The following is a 22,447-nucleotide window of genomic DNA, read 5'->3' on the forward strand; positions in this document are numbered from 1 at the left end:
TCCGCCTCGAACGAGCGAGCGAGCGAACGGAGAAACGCCGAGAGCCGAGCGCTCCTGAAATCGGGCCACGGGTCCGTTTATAACCGAACTGCTCGCCGATCCGACTTTGAAAACTGATGCCCGAAATTCCTGCATTTAGTTTGTTACGTTATTCAAAATGTCCCTTACTTTGTGGAGATCGAGTCACGGATTTTCCTCATTTCAAATAAAGGACGCGTTCAAAGCGTTTTCTAGTTTGAATCTCTGAAAAAGTAGATCTCTTTACATTTTCTTGAACAACGTAGGCTGAAAAATACATCTACAATACCGAATGTCTGAATTTTTATTTTATTAATATTAACAAAATATGAATGGTCAGTATTAAAATTAAACCGATTACCATAAAAATTTAGGTGAACCTTCAGTATACTTATGCCTATCGTTTGATCTAGAACCAACCCAGAAATCAAACTTTTTTGTTTTTTTTTAAGCTTTCAATATTAAATGATTTTTTAATAGTAGCGATTAAATTAGCAAAAATTGATGGTCTTTTAAAAGTCGTAATTTTTTAAATTATCAAGTTTTTGCTTTTGTTCTAGATTCTGCAATAGCCAAACACGTTTTATACAATCATCTTCTTGAAATTCAGTAATGTTTCAAATCAAAAAGATTGTATAAATAAACCTAGTAACTGAGACTACGAAACATATTATAATTTTTGTACAATTTCAAAGACAGTTAAAGAAAAGGCTTTTTCCACTAGAACACACCTCTAAGTCGTCGTTTGAGTGAACAATGGATCATCACTGATCCATATTTTGCCGAAAACCTTCGCATCTCCATTTATTTTTAGAATAATATTATCAACAGATTGATATACTGCAAATTGAAAGAGAAAATTACATTTTCGTTAACGTAACATTTTGGGCCCGTTCAGGCCCGGTTTTATTGTGCGCTCAAGAATACTGTTTTTCGGCATTGTCGAAACAGAAGTCTCGCTTTATTACGTCAGCTTCGATCGAGCCCGTTTTATAAATAAATTGAAATGTCCGCTTATGTAATTTCAGGGAAAATTTCTGGCGAAATCGTGCAGCGGGACGTGCCGCAGCTAAGCGTCGGACATTGTTCCATCAGAAAGGAGAGTGCAGAGGAGGCACAGTTGCATATTTTTCGGGTGTCCGAATCTCCGAGATGCAGCTGGGATCCGTGCGATAATAGGTTTCTGAAAGGACACCGGGCCAAGGCGCGTGTATACGTCAGTGTCTGGCACACATGAGTCACTGTGGCAACCAGTACTGAATAAAATTTCTTTAAAAAATATAGCAAAAGTTATCTTAAGCTTTGGATGCTCTTCCTTTTTTACTCTGACGACATGTTTACTAAAAAATACCATAAATTGGAGCGCCTCCAAAAATACTGGAAAATTGTTTTCACGAATGAATTCACCGTAGAGTTGAGGATTGAAGATTATCCTTTACAACGATCTTTTGAAACTTAGTCCACGAGTCTTTTTAGTCGTTTTGTGGAACAGAAATGAATAAATTTGGTCGCATGGAGACCTCGTATTACTGTAAAGTACAGATTATGGTTCGGATGTGTATTGAAACCATCTAACCTGATTATGACACGTACTAAAGTACGTGTATACGAAGTGCACGTGTATCCGTGAATTATTTCACGTATGTTAAATACACGTGTACTAATTCACGTATAGTTCGTTACACATACATGCTACTATCCCACTCCTTGCATAACTTATTTTCTCGGGATGTGAGTTTGTCTTCCCATATGTATAGTGTACATTGTATACGTGTGTAATTAAATATACTTGAAATACTAGACATGCATTTAAATATATGTAAAACAATTCACGGGTACTGTAAAGTAAGCAGTATACTTGTCATTCTATGTGCAGTAAAGTGACTCTAAAAATTCGTACCCAAAAGTTGAGGGGGTCTTTGTAAGGGGAAGGATCTAATCCTGAAATCTATGTTAGAATCCTTTCGGAATAAAATTTGTCAATGTAGGCTTACCGATATTTCAATCCATAACTTCAATCCATAACTAATTTGCTACAAAGACTATGTCTCCCAAACGCCCACCTGCTATCTGCTATATTGTACACAAACATATTACAAAAAAATTAGGGATGCACAACGATGTTCTATGCTTCAAACATTTAAATGAGTCTATCTCGTTTACGAAATTATAATAGTTTACGAATACTTTCTAAAGTCATAATTCAAAGTAAGAATTGTTACCTTTACACGACGAGCAGAGTTGAATAAAAAGCAATCTTGACACTTAACGATTATAACTCGTCAGTTATTACAATCAACTTACAATAATTTATAATAACTAAAGAGTTATAATTGTTGTTAGTTAATTATTAGTTTACATGTTGCCCAATTACATTTGTCGAATTATTATATTATAAATTAGTTATAATAACTAACGAGTTGTAATCGCCAACTATTAGATTACTTTTTGTCAACCCTGATGACGAGTACATTCGACATAAACATGGAAAGAATCAATAAACGTAACATAACACAAAAAGAATCGTTTGGAAACGTTTCTATGTTTAATTCGAACTTTTCCTTTAGCCAGCACTGCGAATAGCCAAATGGTGGGGGTATCGGTACTAAGGTGCCTTACGTAGCTACTGTAGAGCCGTCCCTGCGCGGAAAGTGAGCGTCGAGGGTCGAGCGTCACCGAAGATGGCCGAAGGTAGGCGGCGGTGCGACAGTCGAGCCCGAGCGATCTCCCGATCGCGGTCGTGCGTGCTGGAGCGGCAGGTACGGGCAGTCAGTACGTCAGTAGTGGATTAGCAGCAACAAGAGTAAGAACAGCAGTATCAGTGGCGACGGCGACGGTTGCGCATCGTTAACGCACGAAAGTAACAAGGCAAGAGGACGAGAGAAAAGAAACGTTGAACGGGGGATAGAAACGGTATGACCAAACGCACGTCGTCGACGGTGGTCATCGTCGAACGGGTAAATAACGGGGCCGCCGTCGTTGCTGAATAACCGAAGGGGCTCTCGAGGAAGCGGGGCTCGGACGGAGAAGAGGGATCGGAGCAGGGGGAGGTTGTTGTTCTGGATGCGAACGCTGGCTGCTCCACGGAATATGTACGCCGCGGAGGTGGGCGAGGGCCGTGCGAAAAAGTGGCGAAAACTGTGAGAGAGGTGCAGCAGTGCCTCCACGTCGGTGGCAGTGGCGGCGGTGGTGTTGGTAGTAGTGGTGCTGCTGGTGTGTGGTGGTCGTGGTGGTGGTGGCGGTGGCGGCGTCAGTGTGGCATTGCTGGTGCTACGTCGGTGTGCACGCGAGCGTGTATCGGTGGGACACGCACTTCGTCGGGGCCGTGGTTTCTCGGTCTCACTCTCCCTCCCGTTGCTGTCGGTCTCTAGCCATCTCCCTCCCTCTCGTGCCCCTCTATTCACCGCGACTATCCACCTCTCTGTCGGTTGCACGGAGGCCATCGTACCGAAACCGACCGAGCCAGGCCAGCCACTACGCAAGATGGCTGTGTGTCGCTAACGAGAGGCCGACAAACCAGACGGGCAAAAGACGACCCGAGGATAAACGGAACATGCTGCTACGTGAACGTCGGGCCCGTCCCTGAAGAGAGAGACACTGGCCAAGAAGCGAGAGGTAAGTTCACGTTCTTACATGCCGAAGTTACTTCGAAAAACCGCAACCACTCGTCGTTGTCCGTCGGTGCGCGCTTCGCTTTGTTTCAATTTTCGTTTCTATGTTCGACCGACACGCGATTTTCTTTTCCATACTGTTCTGTTTACCCAAAAACGACGCCTTTTCGAATCTTTCGGTCTCGATTCTTCAGCTGACAGCTCGCCGAATCGTTCACCGTGTTCACGCGACACCCTCGCGTTCATAGGATATGTGGACTCTACCATTCATTCAGTTCCGAAGCTCCCTTTCGCGTACTTTCTATGCCTTGACTACGTAAACAAGAATAGTGAACGTTAGCAATCCTCCTTCGAAGCGTGATTCCACGTCGAAACTGCCTCGTCGCACAGAGACACGATTACTGTGCGCGATGTCGTGCCGTCGGTTTACTCGTGATTCACGGACGTTCACGTCGTGACAGTTTACAATCATCTTTCGAGGCAGCTCCGAAGCCGATGATTCCAAAATCGTCCTCCGAATTTGTCGGATCAAAGGTACGAAACGGGAACATCTGTTGCCGAAAGGCTCGACATGACGAACCTAACCTCAAAACTGTCGTGAGCGCGTACGAGGTACGTGCGTCTCCCGTCGTTTCGTTTGCTCGCCTACGAGACACGCACGATGGCATATAACGTCTTAATATTCGTCTGTATAAGGTATTTTTCAAGAATCTTTCTGTAAAAATGTACTGTGCATGATTGTCACCCATGACCGTAGGGGTATGAAATTAAAAACAGAAGCTCAACCCTCTTTTTATAAACGTAATGAGTAATTTGCGAATACATTGTGTAAATTACCCCCCGTTAATTATAAATAATTTCTATGGATATACTGTTGAATTTCAGTGGAATAAACTGACAGACTTTTTCGATTTGTCTTCTGACAGCGTTTATTTTATAGCTTGATTTTGTAGCTAGAACATAGTACTTTATATGTAGAGACAGATCTATCCTGGGTCTAGCCAGAATCATAATACTTATCTATTTATATTTTTCTCAAAGATTACTTAATTAATTTGCGTACCTTCTGCTTTTATAACAAATAGATACGGTAACTGCTTTTTCTTGAAATACGCTGCTAATCATAATAGCTGTCCATCCCACTCCTGTTACTTCAGCCTCGCAACATGGGAGTGGAGTGGACAGTTATTATGATAATCAATGTACCTTGCGTTTCTCGTTTCGGGAAACTGGTTAGAAATGTTGATAAAATACTGGACACGGTATAACGTTTGCTCTTAGATTACATATAGAGATTACTGTACAACTATACACAACATAACATCAGCAATATTGTTTTCCTGTACCGTGGACCGCTTAACGGGTCTTTCGTTCTCTGACCTCATTTCATATCGTTTTGATCGTTCAAAACATTCGAAAAAAGTTTCAAGGTGGGCTCTAGATATTGTAATTTCACGTATTAAAGAAACTTCAGCCAAATGTTCACACCATTTTGCAACGAACGTAGAAAATTCGATGAAAATTCGCTTATGACAACAGTGAGTAGATAAAGTGAAAAACAGGTTAAGACTACTGATACACTATATTATCGTGTAAATAGTATTACAATGTACGCATAAAAAGTGCCGTATAAAAGGGAGATGGGATGTGTTTCTTAACCTGCCAGCTGTATTCAACGAGTATACCTATTCGTGATAACACAAAATGTTGACATTTCTTTATGATCAGTGTACTCATGGAAAACAACGAACTGGTTAAGAAAGATATACACTTTGATGTTCTTTATTCAATCGTATACTTTATAAAAGTGTAACTTGGACACTTCTCAAAGTGATTGCAACAGCTAACAGGTTAAGGCCATCATCACCGAGTTTTACATTACGACTATTAAAGGCAGAAATAAATATTTGATTTTATTCGCAATCTAGTCAATCATATTTTATTTTTCGGAAAGTCTATACACACCGGAAGCCCGCTATCGTGAAAGCAGAAATCTCTGTCGCGCGCGTGACTGCGCGTTCGAACCCAATAAACAACTTTCATCGCCAACTCGGCGGAAGCTTTTCTAATTCCCGCCGCGGTAATTCGAATCTCCCTGACATGCCGGTAGAACCGCAATTCTGTACCGTAGAAATCCTGGGACTTTTCCGAGCAAGTGGAAAAATTCGCCTGCGACGAGAACATCTGTACACGAGCGTATATCCGTCGCCGCCAGTAGTAGCTGTAGCCGTCGCGATGCAAAACATTTCTCGATCGTGATATTTCCGTGGTTCGTCGCTAGTTTGCACGCCGATCGTGGACATGACGTGTATCGTTTGCGACGGATGGGAGACGGCTCCGTCGTCTCCGTCAGCTCCGTCGACGATTAACGTGCGCATAAGCTCGCCTGGAAACTTTCCATCCAGCTCGGCGCGCGCTCGTTCGAACGACGCAATGTGGAGGAGTATACGATCCACAAGCAGGCTAAAATGACTGCGCTCGTTTCGAGACTGAAAGTATATTTTTTAGCTTCCGTTGTTATCTGATGTTTGGCTGGCCGTCAGCAATTTCTGCAGGGACGGTTTTGTATAACTATTAGGTTGTTCGGTCAGTAATTCCGTTTTCCAAATAAACTACGTGTTGTAAGAGTGTTAAGAATACATTTGTTTCAGTATTTTGCCAATAAAAAGCAGGACTCATGGGAATATATGATTTCAAAACTAACAAAAAAATGTAAATCATTTCAAAGATACCTTAAATTAATGCTTATGCGATAGGATACAAATCTAGCAGAAAAAACAGTAAATGTGAATCGGAATGAGTTGGACTAAATCTTTGTCGAACTCGTGTTAGTTAGACTTGTTGTCTCCAAGTTAAAGCTAATTAAAAACGCTGAAAAGTGTGAATGATCACGAATAGGAATAGACAGATATATTCTGTATATATGTATTGATCATCGGCTCAGCCATTCTGTACTATACATATTTTAAGGAAAAGGATTTCGTAATTACATTGTGAGATATCATAATCTAACTAAATAATATATGATTCAGTAACTAGTTAAAAATAGGTAGAAAATTTTCTGTATGTTCAATGGGAAACTCGAGAAACAGAAACTTTTACACCCACTTTTGGCCAGCTTTTAAGGCCAGGTACGCTCGACGCTGTGAGGACGCCCGGATGATTCGCACCTGGTCGCTGGCCAACGTAAAAAGCTATCGGTGCAATAGTCTGATATCGTCATAAATTACTTCCCGCGGCTGGTAATAACGGGATTTTGGGAAAATATCGCTGTTGTCGGAGACAGACAGAAAGAAGTTGCACAAAGACACTCCTCGTTCGCACGAAAACACATCGAGGTAACCGAGGCAATATTCGACGCGTGTGACTTTTTTTTTATCGACGATAGTTCGTATCTGAAAGATAAATGATCTCTTGGGGGTAAAAACATATTTACGACGACGGTGTTCCGAGAAGTTTTCGATGTACGATCTACTTTTTGAACGACGTATCTCGATACGCGCGTGACGAACGCGAGCGACGCTACGTTAGAACGGTACATTAAAAGTGGATAATTTCTAGGCTGTTTGCATCCAGCCCGACGAACGTAATCTCTAAAAATACTGCCGTTAAGTTTTGATCGGCTAGAAATACTGTGCTTTGGTAGAGAGTTAAGTGTTCGTACTGCTTTCTATAGCTTTGTTTGTGTTCAAGGGCTTGTAAATAGTTTATTAGACATTCTTACTGCACTTTGGTCACTCGTAGAAATATCATTTTCACATACATCAGAGAAGTAGTTGCAAAACTCTCTTGCTAAATTTAAATCGCTCTACGCAACTGCATTCTACAATAATTCCTTAGTTTTTGTCGCATAAGCATTTGTTAGATAATCGTATTGTAATATTTACACTGCCATCATTATACTACAGTTGTGTTTATTGCAAAAGAAATATATTGAGATGATTATTCATGAACTGATCTTCAGCCGCTTATGGAGCAAAGGTTTTTGAAGAACCATTTCCTTTTTACAGAAAGGTACCTGAGATTATTATATCTCGTACAAACTATTATTTTTAACCTACTTTTGAGTACTGAAAAATGTATTCACACGCGCACAATGGATTTGTTTCGTTTGAAAAATTTTAGACACGTACAAAACGCATAAAGGTAGTCGTATCGGGTGTAAAATATAAATAAATTAAATATTTTTCCCAACGATAGAGTTTCTCTGTAATACGTGGCCATAATTTTTGAACAATTCTTTTCGGTGAAGAGAACTGCGTTATTCAGCTGGAACACTCAACGAAATAATGCAAAACAATTCGTTAAAAATTATAACCTTGGGATGCTTCGTCAAAATGTCACTTCAACCCCTGGATGGGTCGTTCGTGGTGGGTGGCTAGGGGGTTGGTTTCGGTGTTTCATTAATTCAGCCGCATTACCATCCACCGATACGCCAACTGCGTCCATTTTTCCTCGGTAAAAGGTATTGTCACGGTTACGAATGATATTTCAATGTACTCAAGCGTTCGTAAAAGTGTTTTGGGCAACAGACAAAAAAGAGAGACCGATAAGCACTCTGTACTCTCGAAATTGGAGTTTCAGTTGATCGACTACAAGAGCTAGGCAGCGTGGGTTTCGCGCAACTCCGTCGTTGTTGAATTACGCTTCGATCAGACTTAGGGGGATTCGGTTAGGCTTTGTGGGAAACGGTTCGGATTCGATTTGCACCAAATATCGTTGTCCATGCAGTGTTAATGATAATTATACGTGATTGTTTGCTGTATTATTCCCAACGTCGCACAAATAAGGAAAACTAGACGCGCTGAAAGTTAATTAAACGCTGACGAAACGGAACTTCTCATAACACATACTGTGTTGGAGAATGCGCGGAATTTAACGAATGCATGTGACGTTCAGTTGTTCCGAGATGTACTGTGAACGGAGGGTAAAGGTTCCTGACATGGGTTTCACTTTTTTTATAAATTGTAATTTTTTATTAGAACTGATTTGATTGAAAGTAAATATATGTTTAGAAACTGAAATGTGTATTCTTACAATACACGGGAAAGTACAATAAAATATTCCGCTTCTCTGTAATAAAAGAAATACTAAAACTATGCAAATTCACAGATCTGAAAATAGGTTCCTTTTTGAAATTTGTTTTTTTTTTCAGTACAAATTGAATACACCATACGACAATATTTACAAAAACTATTATACACTTATCATTTTGAAGATATCTGTAACAGCTCTTCACTTAAGTCAAACACTTTTCACAAAGTGTTTTATAAACATGGTTGCTCGTAACACTAGACCGATCTGGACACTTGCACGCAGGCGGACTAAAAGATTCAAATTAATGCGCAACAGAGATATCTCTTCAATTTAATTTTCCTAACAAGTTAATTTTAATTGTGTGCCAAGGGAAGAATAAACTTTCATTTGGTTTCCGTTTATTGCAATTGACTCGGACAATTTTATCCCGCTGTAAGATCAGTTGTTTAGTCATAATTATTGGACTGGCATTACAGGCAGATTTCCAACTCTTTTGTTCATTTAATTATTCCACGGGACGAACTCATTACAGTAACAGAGATATCATTTTCCGCGCACACAGCAGCCGCATGTACACCAAACACAATAATGTTAATGCATCGGCTGTGCAGTGAATTTTGTATGCTTTACAGCGTGTACATCAAAGTAAAACGTATTGATCACAGCTGTATAGTAGCAAAATATTGCGTAACGTGGTTAAACAGGCTATATGCACTAATCCACAATGTATTCATCTGCTTCGTGGCCACTGGTGCGTCGTAATAGATTCAAAATACGTTGCAAATATTCTGTGGAAGAATGTACTTTATATTTTACACTCTTATCTGTTGTTTGGTTGACGTCTGTCACTCTTAACTGACGATATTAACAATTTTGCAATGCCGGTCTTGTATAACTGTATGAAATTCTCAGTCTCAATCTACTAGAAATTAAGCACTGCATAGTACACAATATCTACGATCTATGTACCATTCGTGCCTAAACGTGTCAGGAGTTAATTTAAATATTGTCTAGGAAATGTGTCAGAAGTTAATGGGATTACTTAGTCGAATTTAGTTAAGCCGATCTTGTCGGAATTTAGTTGGACAGAATAATTTTCTAGTAAATTAATGCAGGTTTAACACTAAACCTGACACTCCAGTAGTTTTACTGCTGCAGATATCTAGAGAAATCGAGTTAAGCTGATCTCACTAAAAATTTAGATTTGAAACTGAAATGTTTTATGGTAAATAAATGAGATTTGTCTCGTTCAACATTCAACAAAATCAAAACTCTATCTAGCATCTAAACGAGGATTGAACAGGGTCGGTATAGCAAAATCTAGTGAAGTTGAACACGCCGAAAATTCAGCAAATAGCAAAACTTTACCAGATAAACAAATGAGAAACGACCAGAGCAAATTTCTAGTAATATCTAATCAAGCCGAAATTTCTAAAAATCCAAGATTGACATTTCTAATAAACGAATCTGATCTATTCGAGAGAATCTACTTTTGTTACTACTTAAACGAATTTTTGCGAAATCTTTTGGTAAATGTGGAATTTAACAAGACAAATTCTATTGAAATTCCTTCTCGCCTAATCCGTCTTTAGGCTAGAACGTAAATTTGCTCGGGGATTTCGGGAATGAGCAACGAGAGGTTTAAACGTCCCGGGCAATCTTCTTAAGCGCAAACGTAGAAACTGGGCCGATCCCCAAAACAAATCGGCTCGGTAAGGAAACGTCCTGGCCGATGTTTGTAGACAGATAAGGTAAAAGTACTTAGGATGAAACGCTTTTCAGCTGATATAAGATTATCATCGATTTTATTAGAACTGAAAAGTATTATTGTTGAATATTTGTACCACTGTTCGATAGAATGAAGTTTTTAGATAAATATTTATCTGGTATGAGGAAAAAAATAATACATATAAAATAGTAGGGTGCGTGCGTGTACCTACTTTGGAACAGCATTTTTGAACTGTGTTCATAATCATTGTCTTGAAAATTCGAAATGAAACCGGTATTCGAATCAAATTATTTACAGTTACTTTTTATATAACAATATTTTTGTGAGCGAACATGTAAAGAAAAATGCTCGTAGATATGAATACAAATCTTACATCCACTTTCATATGGTCTAACTATCTTTCATTATATTATTACTGTTTCAAGTAACGGTTACAATTCAGCAGTGTTTCATAATTGGTACAGATGCCTCAGATAATCGGACTAAAATAAAAGCAGCGTAGATTTCGGAACTACTTTTTCGAACTAGGACGAACGACGACTGAGAATACTACTTTTCAGATCCGGTTCACGATCTAAGAGCAACAAGGTTGGCGGCTAGAAAAAACGAATGGCGCCGAGTAACAAGAATCATTTTCAAGAAATCCAATCATTCGCGTCGCGAGAACTTTCTCCTATTAAAGAGGCTGCGCCAACAATGCTTTTTAACGAGTCGCGTTGTTGTTAGAGTCTCGGTGATCATGTGAAATTGCGCTCGATGAGATTTCGTTGGTACGAAATCGCCTTGACAATATAATCGCTAATTAATCGACATTCAATGGGCTGTCGTTCGAAAATCTGCGGGGTCGTCGACCTCGACGGGGATTTATTAGAAAACATTCGACGGAGCAACGCATCCCGTAAAAAATATCTCTGAGCGACAATCGAACTTTCGTTTTGTTCTTTACAATTACAGATACATACAGAGATTGAAACAGAGAAACGCCGGTAGAGATATTTCTGATATTCAGTTTACTGTGAGTTGTTCCTTTGCAAACCCAACGAACGACGAAATGGAAGAGAAATTTTTCTGTTTATTCTCTCTTTACGAGTTAAATTTATGCGCATCTCTATTTCGTTCGTTACTTTGACGAGCTTAGCCGAAGTTCTGTGAAAGTCTCGCTCCATTTAAACACAATAAAACAGTAATTCGCACGCGAATGCGTGGTCGAGGGCCTTCGCGGGCAGAAACTGGTTCACCTCTCACTCCAAAAGCGACATTAATCCTGATATTATAGACAGCCGCGTTCTAATCGTTGTTTATTAATCGAGTTAATTCGTCGCCTATATCCCACTTGATCCGGGTGACTTTCATTCTCTTATCACTCTTTTCTGACGAGCCTTCTATCCTCACTATGTCTGAGCTCTCGCGTAAACTTCGTTTTGTTTACTGTTAAATCGTCGTCTGGCTGGTTTTCGCCATTTTGTTCAACTTATTTCAGCATTTACGGCCCGAAAATCGCAGCATTCGGGAGTATTTTACTGTAAATTGCGTTTTCATTTAACTTTCTTTGTTTTTGTTATTCTTTTACAAAGAACCTATAGCAAGCAAAATAAAATTTTGTAGACTTATTGTTGAAGATACATTCTTCAGGAAAATGTAACAAATGATCGTTTTTTTTCAAAGATTTAGACTGAAATACGGCCTTAAGATATGAAACGTCACTTTCTCGAACAGATGTCCAATCTAAAAAGAAAATACTATACCTCTAAATATAGATATGTTATTCATGCTCACATTCTCTTTTTAAACGTATTCAAGGTTTCCACAAAGCGACAATGATTGAACTCATGTTCGGGTAAGCAACCTTTACGCGATGCTTTAGAGATCTTATTTTAGAGTTGGACTCACTGTTAAAGTGATTTTCATTGTTGTGAGAGAAGAACTTACCAATAACTCAGTTCATGACGCAGACACTGTGTCTTCGGCTGCTAGCGACAAATAACAAATGACGCAATCGTTGCGCCAGCGGTCTCTAATGGGTTGAATCGAACTTTTTCGTTATCAATATTCAGCCACTCATGGAAACGTGAACATACGGTAAATAAGGAAAAGTAACTGAATATGAACTTACACCTACATTGAATCTAATTTATATCTCATTAGATTAGAAGATTAATACCATTAGTTACACTGGATTCATCTTCTTCATAAAAACAGTTAAATCATACTCAAAGCATAATTCATACTCGACTGTGAATTGTATTCACAATTAGATTACCGACTTTTATACAATATAAAAATTTGCTGAGACAATTATAAGAAATAAAAATTAAATGATTCTATTTCAACGAAAGAAATAGGACATAAATTTCAATCAAATAAACGATTAACGACAATTTCAATCCTGATCATGAGCAACTGCGGAGTGGATCTCAGGGTGCAAAAAAGATTTCTCGCGAACCGTAAGAATCTCGGAGGCAAAAGCAATTTCGAGTTGTGGGCGGAAAAAAGGAATAGCCCCGGAATCGAATAGTTTTCCCGCGGAACTGCGATTCAAAATCCAATTAGTTTCATCGGGAATAGTCCCCTCGCCCTTCCGACGACTTGCGCGCGCGTGCTCGCGTCTCCTATCGATCGTCGTTCTATATTTTCGCGACTGATTATCGTTTTCTAATTACTGGCCGGCGTCTGCCGGTCCGCGTGCACCGCGGAATAATCGGAAGCGTTCGAGCAGCCCGCTTTATCTCGGCTCGAACATAGCGTAGCATTTTCTGAAAACGACTTGGCCTTTTCAGTGGCCTTTCGAACGACGAAAGCCTTGCTACACAGCGAGACACGCGCGGACTTTTTCAGAAGGACACGTTGCTCGTATCCGTTGCCGCATTTTTGAGCGTCTTCTCTCTCTCTCTCTCTCTCTCTCTCTCTCTCTCTCTCTCTCTCTCTCTCCCATCTTTATTTTAACACGTCCGCGTATTAATACACTGTTGTATATTTTTGATATCCTCGGCGCTTCGTGTTTTTCCACTGCGTAATCTGATTTTGCGCTCACCAGCTGTTTGTGAATTTTGTAACAGAAGATCTGCATAAAAATGACGGTTTCTTAGATTTTTTTTAGAAACTCTAATTCGATGGAAATTTTCTCACGTAAATCGACAGTGGAAATGCCACTGATACAAGTACGGAATAATTTCTTGCATTCATCAAATTATTTCTGCATTAATTATGTAATTTATGGTCGGCGAATTTTAATTAATCAAGTTACTATGAGCGGCATGTTTGATTCTCGAAAGAATGTATCATTGGCAAACAGTAATCATTAGACTATAGATTTTTCAATTAATGAAATTTCCAAGAAGAAATTTACAAAACTCATTTTTTAAATTTTCATTGTCGGCTTGGATTAAAAGCATTAAAAAAACATCGCGTTTTAATCTTTTTATCATTTTAATCGATTGCAACTTAGAATAATTGTTGCACACTCATTCTCCAAAAGGTTAGGATTTTAAACATGCATTAATATACTTTCCGACGCGATTATAGGTTTCTGAACCTATTAAAATGTTCTTTACGTGCATTCATAGTTTAACAGTTCACGAGAAACGAGCGGAAGATAATGTATATCGTTCGACACGGATTTGATAAGTTGAGGTACTCGATCTCGCTTTCAGAGTTCAGGCTCCAAGATATCGCTTAAGATTTTACAAAAACGCTACAGAAAGTAGCAAACAATGCCCGCCATCCATTTTACGGCAAGAATCGCTGGAGGAGCAGTGTGTTTGCAGCGAGCTATTCCTTTCTCCTCTCACTCGAAATAATAGAACTAGCAACTTTCTGCAGTAAGAATCACCGACCGATTGAAAAACAAACGTGGCTCCAGACGATTTTCTTGTGCTTGAAGTCACTCTTTTAGACATCACTGTGTTCAATCCTTACAAACTCGCATTACTTGCAACTTGATAACATCAACGCTACCACCATTTTCTCATTGCATATCTATGATGCATAAAATGTCTCATTAAAAACAGCGTAAAGCAATTTAGCAAACCAAAGTTGTGCACTTTCTGATTATTATGCTATGTACTATACTTCCACAACTAATGTACGTAAAAACAATTCGACCATTTTTGTGTGGACGTGACACATTTGTGACGCTGGCAGCGATCGTGTTAATACAGGGTGTTTCATAAACGTACTTAATACTTATTACTGATCGGTTATTTAATCACTGTACAACGTTAGCCCCCCCCCAATCAGAATATGATTGAGGAATACATTAAACGTAGGCTAATGAAATAATCAGTGTATTTTTCATCGAATTTAGTTTTTAGTAACTATTTTAGCTATTAATAACAAATATTAAAGATTCGCGTACTCAACTGATATTCAAACGAATTATTTTCGTAAACGAAGCGTCCCACTCAATTTGCGTTATTCCTGATTTTCAAACTATTTCCAATCATGAAATGTACTTGATCCAATTTGATATGAAACAGTGTATATAAAGCTGTTATCTACAAAGCCAAGAAACATTTTCGTACAATACATCGGCAAATGACATGAACGTTGACTAAAATCTCATAAAATCAAGATGATTTAGTTAGTGGAATGGAAATGGCATCTCAAAAGTGCTAATAAAACTTTGCACAAATGGATCATAATAAAAATTGACTGTACCAAACTTGGTACATGAATAATGTCGCTCATATATGCTCAATAAGAGATTAAACTAGCGAAGCTATGGATCGACATTCCATAACGGGTCATGAAACGAAATCAGAGTCGCTAAAAAATTCCGTTTCATTTCACTTCGCGCATCTGCTGCTCTTCGAGACTCGCTTAAATTACGCATTCAGCGCGTTCGATTTCCTCCATAGAAATCGCCGGCACAATGTTACGATCGTCGGCCAGGTATATAGACTCTACCTGAGCCTGTCTACGATTTCCGACGTATTTTCGTGAGTATACTATCGCATAAAGAAACAGATTCACGGTCCGGGGTCCTGAGGATCGGGGAACCGGGTAGTCCGAACATGCCGAGTCATAAAAGAAGGCCGTATCCCCTATTTGAAAGCTCACCGCAGGGGTAAAGGAAGGATCAGGCGATCCAATCGGCGTCCGAGGATCTGAATTCCGCAAGAAGGATCCACCAATCGAGGGATCCAGCCTCTATGAAGGACTTTTCCTTCTTCTAAGCTCCGGGATCCAAAAAAAAAGATGGCCGACGGTGTTTTTCGGGGGTCGAAGGGACACGGAAGGGGAGTTTCTCGTGTCTCGATTTGCTGTTCCAGGCCGTCGGGCAACGAACGTATCACCGTTGTCCGACGGAAACGGACGGTCCGCAAAAATGTTTCGTCCGCTGGAACTTTCCACGGTCCGTGGCCTCCAGCTTCGCCAATAAGCTCCAACACGGAATATACTGGGTGGCCTGCCCGGAAAGTTCGCGACCATTTCTCACCGACAACTTTCGAATTGGCCGCAGCGAATTGTCCGGCAACAATGTTTCTCGCGTGCACTCCGAATTGTCCTCGTTTCCTTTTGGTTTTCGGAGACTGATTCGCTGTTGGCCGACTGCGAATTTTTGCAGGTTGTTTCGTAACACTTTGAATTCGAGGTAATTCTTTTCGGTCTGATTTCTCGTAATAGAAAGGAACTAGAAATTCCGTCGGTTTTTGTTGATTTGTATATGCGCTGTACTGTAGACGGACGGTTTATTAGAGCTGAGAGAATATTTACTTAACCAGCAGGTTAGACTGGCGGTGTTTTAGCAAATTTTTATTTCCGTGAGTAGTTTTATACGAATCTGTATCGAGAAATATTTTGTTCGACTATCTTAGAGTACAAAAGAAGTTAAAATGTGGCAATTTTTATTCTTTATAATATATTATAGGTGAGAGAATATAATGGTTAGACGCGGGATGTTTTTGCCAATTTCTATTTTCGTAGGTTGTTTCATGTGAATCTGTATTTTGTTCTTTGAGTATCAAGGAAGTAAAAATGGTGTGAATTCTTATTAAATAGAATTTATTCAGATAATATTATAATTAGATCCTAAATTATTTGTAATAAAAAATTGTACACATTTCGTGCAAAATAAGGAAGCTACGTAAACATTTTTTCCTTTTCGTAATAATTATAATTAGTTGAAATAATACAACAATGTTTTTCAAGTTCTTCGAGTGATTTTATTGTTGCGTATTTTATCTATTAATATTTGTCATAAATGCACAAATTGCCGTTTCCATTTGTGGTTCATTTATTTTTATTGCATTACATTATATCTGAATTTATTCCCATTTTTAACCTAAAGCTACTTTAAGCTAGCTGTTGAAACATAGTGATTGACAGAATTGGTAATATTTCTAGTTTAGAATAGTAAATTTTATAGTTACGGTACATTAAAGTTTCTGCAGAAAATACAATTGTAATTTAGTTTAACAGCTGATTGTAAAAACTCTATAAACATATCAGCAATCTGATTATAGGTTTCAAGTTGATAAAAGGACAAGTGTATTTTTAGAATGAATTGCATTTCCTTCGTTTGAAAAAGGAAATTTTCAATGAAACAGCAAGTCCAACACATTTCCGGAGAAGTCATTTTATCATACACTGCCAGTGATGATGTATCATTACTAAGGACATTAATTACCACTGGCAGTTTAATCACCTATAAATAATATTCATTAAAATACCCAGCCTGACTTGAAAGTTTAGCTTCTAGTAAAACTAATTAATATCAGAAATTAGAAATAATTAAACCAAATTATGAGACTTCTTTTACCTACGAATTCAGCTACTACGAACGTAAAATGAGTTGCAGGGTACATTATTAAAACTAGAAAGAGTGTACGAAATACGGCAAAAGTGCTAGAAGCACCCAGAAATGAAGAGGCATAATTAAAATAATATAGAAGGCTGTTCCTCTACATCAAAATGTAGCCACCAGTGATGTCAAATAATTAAACCAGCACAGTATTAACTTTGCAGATAATGTATAGCAAATGAAAAACGATAAAAAAAGCTAAAATTGCTTAAAAGTATAAAAAAAGAGCGATTAAAATAAAATTTAGAGCTTCTGCCGTTTAACAATTAATATACTAACGCTTAGTCCTAATTAGCATCCGATCAGACGGCCGGCCAACACAACAAAGAACAAACGAAACACATCTACAGTCGCTCGTATAATTAACAATTTCGTGGGATTAGTGATCTACGAACTGTAAAAGAAGCCTATTTTATTGAACAACTGGAAGACTATAAAAAGCATATAGATCTACGAGATAAAACGATTACTACAAATTTATATTAACATTGCAGATTTGTGTAGCTTGCACAAAAAATAGCGGGAATGCTGGTAGCGTCGAAAAACTTGGTGAAACAATCGCAATTAAATACACAGAGTTACCGTCGCAAATATCAACTCGAACTTTCCGGCGAACCCGATAGTTTCGTTTCCGGGAGAAAGCCCCGGCACGGTTCGTCTTCTGCTGATCCAATTACTGGTCGATCCATCCTCCACCCCGGGAGATTGTTCTTGTTGCGAGAACGTATTCGTTCGGAGCTCTCCTGTCCTTGTCCAGTGAAATCGGCTCGATTCCGTCATTACATGCGCCACCTTTTCCGGATGCACGTGTCGTGCGGAGGAAACGCGGGATCCTGGATATACAAGCGAACGTTATTTCCTCGATGAAATTATTGTAGGATCTTTTTAGTTGACTTCCTGTCGCGAGAAAGCCGTGGAACTCTTCGGCGATTATTAACTCGTTCACTGTTACGTGACCCACATATGGGTCGGGACGGGTTCCAGGGACTGGGCCGTGATCCACGATCGTCGACAGGGACGAGTTTTTCACCGAGTTCAAGATCCACGTTTAACTCTCGATCATTTTCGTTAAGGACGCCAGGATATCAACTTCTGCTTCATCCGTTTCACTAACCCGGAAAATCATAGACACTTTTGCTTTCTCATTGATCACTTTTTTAAACCCTCTTTAAACAAAAATCAAGAAAGAACTTATTTGTATGTTTCTGTTTCCTACTATTTGTAATGTAGAAATATATAAATATGGTCTTTTAACTTTTTGTTTAAATATCTCTAAAAATGTAAGAGTTTAGAATCTTTTTAATGTCCATATGTATTTTGTCAAAAAATTAAAGAAATGTAAATTTATGTTCGTCATTTCAAGTAATAGCAAAATTTTTTTTAAATATTTCAGTCATTGCTAGTAGACCAGTCTTTCTACCATCTAACAAAATGAAAATCGTTTAGTCCAGTTTTAAGAAAGTTATTGCGTTTTAAATGGTATACGAACCCTTTTGAGGGTCATTGTATATTGATAATAATATATTCGTGCGTCAGCTTGGTTTAATGTATTCGCAGACAATCGAGGATGGTTTGGTCTCTTTTCTTCTCGTAGGCAAACAAATTTAATTTAGACCTCCTTAATAGCAGCAATAAGTAACGAATAATAAATTTCTTTTAAGTAGCACACACTGCGTACCACTAGTTTGAACAGGCTTTCAAGTCAGTTTTGCCAACTTTACGACTATAACTCTGAGTTACGGTGGACTGCTTTTGCATTTAAAATCATAGTGACACTTTGACAAAACTGTGTTTACGAGATATAAAACTACGAACGTATTAGAATATAAATATTATGGTCTAATTAAAAAATATCTTTGTTAATCGTTAGTTTGTGCGATGACCACAGTTATAGTTGAACTTTTTCTCAGGAAGCTTTTTCCTCCCATTTTCCATTATTTTTAAACGCGGCGCGTGCAAGGGATGTGTCACACACGAGCCATAAATTATGGACGTCACAGCAGCCTGATCTGTAAAAAAGAAGGTACTATCGAGCCTCTCATTTCAATACACGTTTATTATTAATTATGGAACATATCTATAATTATGATACCACTGAAAATGTTCAGTTTGTATACATTATAGTCAATATTATGACTATGTTTCTGTTATAATTGCACTTTACTATTTTGATTTGTCTTTTTTTTTCGTTTCACAGTAAACATTATAATCCCTCTAAAAAGACACGCTGTTTCGCAGTATGATTTCGAACATGCTATATTTCATTCGTTATTATATTAACTCCTATGTATAAAAACCAAACATTTTTGGACAGTTTTATAGTTTTAAGGCACAACGTACATTACATCTCGCTGCTTATATTTTCTTTGACAATATTCTCCCACTTATTCTAAGAATACAATACTGCCATCGAAAACGCGGCTTGCAGCCAACTTCCGCACCGGCTTTCCCGCAGCAATTGAAATAAAATCCCGCGCGACGAAGCTAAATGCTAACACAATGTTCGTAAAACAAACCGACGTGGAGGTAAAATAATTAAAGCTACAAGTAAATGGGGGGCAGGATGTTTGTCTTGATTACGACGTCTGAGTTTTCCATGGTAATCAGACTCCCACGAAAATACGCAAACTCCCGAAATAACGTGATATCTTCGTGCGACGTCTCTTGCAGGCGAGGCACGGATCAAGAATCGATATAGATATATAAAAAGTAGTACATACGCGTCTCGGATTAGCAGAGGATTGAATGTGAGTCACGGTGACGGTGCAGCGTGATCCAAGGAACACCCATAACCTCCTCAACTTCCATTCCCGAGTCTCGTAGACTGCGAAATTTACCCCCGTGGGTCTTCTAGCACCAATTCCTCTCGCGTGCCTGCAAGGCAGCGATCAACTTTCCAACTTCCGTTGTCTACGTTCCTTTAGGATCGCTCATCTCGCTTCATCTTCGACGGAATTTGTTGCGGGTCCTCGGCCTGGAAATTGAAAATATTTTCCATGATCTCGCCTTGCTCTCCTCTGATGTTCCATGTACATAAAACTTTTATAAATGAGAACGTCGTGACGATGACACAAGTTCACATTCAGTATCAAGAGACAATCATCAAGGGCGTGAATACGAAAGACAGGACATTGACCACGTATTGCAGTAATGCCTGTTACGTGGAAGTCAGAGGGCAACCAACCTTCCATTTTCATACAGCGTTATGCTCTGTAAACGGTAGAGATTTGTATTGTTGATCTAAAACATTGTAATTTCTTGGAAACTTTTTGTAGACACGATGTAATACAAAATAATTTCAAGAGAAATTAAAATTGCTTGAAGTAAACAAAAAATAATCAAAGGCTTGTTAAATCGAGTATAAAGTGTAATAACGTAATAATATTTGTAATAATATTCGAAATCAGATTTAATACCTCTGACTTCAAATCTAGTGTCGGCGCATGTACTTTAGACGTAACCAATAATAATTGGTGATATAGATGTTTAGAAGATTGTTTCGTTAAAGTTAGAGTTGGACAGATATCTGTACTCAAAATTTGATTAACACTGTTGGATGCATGCCTCGCCTATTATTGGCAGTTATCTTTTGTAGAAGCTATCTCTTTGCCAAAGCAGATTGCCGAATGTTATGTACCTCGGTTAATCATTGCCGAGCCCTCTGTTCTATATCTCTTAGTCACTTTAGAACCTTTGCCCTTTCACCTAGCCGCTGCATCATCGGCCCTTCTTCAGTTACCTATACGTCATTCTCGAAAAATTTATACTAGTATACTAATTGCGAAATAGCCAAGATCATTCTTTTAGAAACCATTCTTACTTTACGATTGAATTCACTGCGAGCAACAAACACTCTTCACAAAGAAATCTGATTAATCGATCTTACATAATCTACTATTCTGAAGACTGTTTCAAAAATAACTTACTTTAAATTCTAATTGTACTTAAACTACAATGTTTCATTATATCACTCTACAAGCGCATTCACAAAAGTAAAATAAACGCAGACAGGACAGTTCAATTACTTATGCGATAAATAAGTATACAAAATTTGCGTATTAACTTTCGAGTGTCGTGATGTGGGTTCACTTTAGTGAAAGTTTCAAACTTACACTCTAAACAAAGTTCTGTTGTATCCAACTTTGAATATTGGAACTACCACACAGTTTCAATTTACCTGTTTCCAATTCCTTTTTTTATGATTATTAAGATCCTAAAAGTGTTATTAAACTTCCGTATTCAAGTACGTATAAGAAACATTATATGAGATCCGCTTCAAATTAATCTTATCATTTCCATTATAAAGCAACACGTAATAGTACTTAGCAGTTTTGTGGTTAGTTTCTTAGCAGTCAGTTCCACTTCTTATGTGTGCATTTACACGAAATCGAATAAGGAAATGATATGCTCTTTCTATTTACTATAATTTTATATTTGTTACTTTAATAATCTTAAATTTTATTATGTTCTCAACTTTTTCACTTTACTTATCTCGACCTTATTTCCTATTCTATTATATCCTCTTATTACATCACTTCCTTTCTGTTTTCTGTTTGATATGCTACTCGCGTAACATATTATCATATCAAAAGGATGTTATTATTGTTACAATTACCGGCAGTTTCACAGAATTAAAATAAAAAATATTGAAAATTGTCACACAGGAGATCCAGTTACTAAATGCTCCAGCAGCAAGCAAGCGTATCCAATTCCCGTGTATATTGTCATCGTCGACAGTCGACTAGAGGAGCGCGTCCGAAAGAAACGTTCGATCAGCAGAGGGTTAATTGGCAAATTCCATGACGGCTTTTGCAACGTTATCTGTCGGTCGAGACTTGGCGGTGGAATGCGTGGAAGTTGACACGGCCGCGAAGAAACGTGCGACGTACTTATTGCGTGGCAATCTGGACGATCGATCGCGTCGCGTTCCCGGCGATTCCGTGGAAAAAGCTTCGTGTTGCTGAAATCCAGGTGCCGATTACGCAACGTTGGGCAACGACTTGGTTACCGGCGGTTACAGGTCCGCGGAGGCGGTTCGTTCGCGAAAATTCTAATTAGGCAGAAACGGTGTGTACGGCTCCGCGCTGGTCCTCGATCGCGGACGCGAGTGCAATGCGTAATCGTGATTTCGCGAACGTGGCATGGAAAATGCAGCAGGCCTCTGCATCGAGGGTACCGAAAGTCCCATCGCCGTCATCGTCGTTCCCGTCGTTGTCTTCGTGTTCACCGATCTCGGAACTTTCGAATCGA

General features: G+C 38.7%; 1 protein-coding gene and 2 long non-coding RNA genes across 17 annotated transcripts in view; 1 reads left to right on the forward strand and 2 right to left on the reverse strand.

Annotated features, from left to right (window-relative positions):
- Window positions 1-2,790: 2,790 nt before the first annotated feature.
- Window positions 2,791-22,447, forward strand: part of Hipk (Homeodomain interacting protein kinase) — a 67,741-nt gene continuing 48,084 nt past the window's right edge. For 6 of the 14 annotated variants that reach the window (XM_078191508.1, XM_078191506.1, XM_078191513.1 and 3 more), the window contains exon 1: window positions 2,795-3,633. The gene's annotated coding sequence lies outside the window, so the exon portion shown is untranslated. Of the gene's footprint in view, window positions 3,634-22,447 lie in introns of all 14 variants that reach the window. The other 8 variants (XM_078191514.1, XM_078191511.1, XM_078191509.1 and 5 more) reach the window with 3 other exon arrangements.
- On the reverse strand, window positions 16,507-22,197 carry LOC144475843 (uncharacterized). Of its 2 annotated transcripts, XR_013494933.1 has the most exons (4): window positions 21,813-22,197; window positions 19,918-20,171; window positions 17,780-19,206; window positions 16,507-17,041 (listed from the first exon to the last, which is right to left on the reverse strand). It is a non-coding gene; the product is annotated as an uncharacterized LOC144475843 (long non-coding RNA). The 2 variants fall into 2 exon arrangements; XR_013494932.1 differs by lacking the exon at window positions 16,507-17,041 and having other exon boundaries at window positions 17,073-19,206.
- LOC144475842 (uncharacterized) lies at window positions 20,273-21,818 on the reverse strand. The gene is made up of 3 exons (XR_013494931.1): window positions 20,835-21,818; window positions 20,614-20,723; window positions 20,273-20,407 (listed from the first exon to the last, which is right to left on the reverse strand). It is a non-coding gene; the product is annotated as an uncharacterized LOC144475842 (long non-coding RNA).

This window comes from Augochlora pura, chromosome 10, assembly GCF_028453695.1.
Source record: "Augochlora pura isolate Apur16 chromosome 10, APUR_v2.2.1, whole genome shotgun sequence".
Taxonomy (NCBI): Eukaryota; Metazoa; Arthropoda; class Insecta; order Hymenoptera; family Halictidae; genus Augochlora; species Augochlora pura.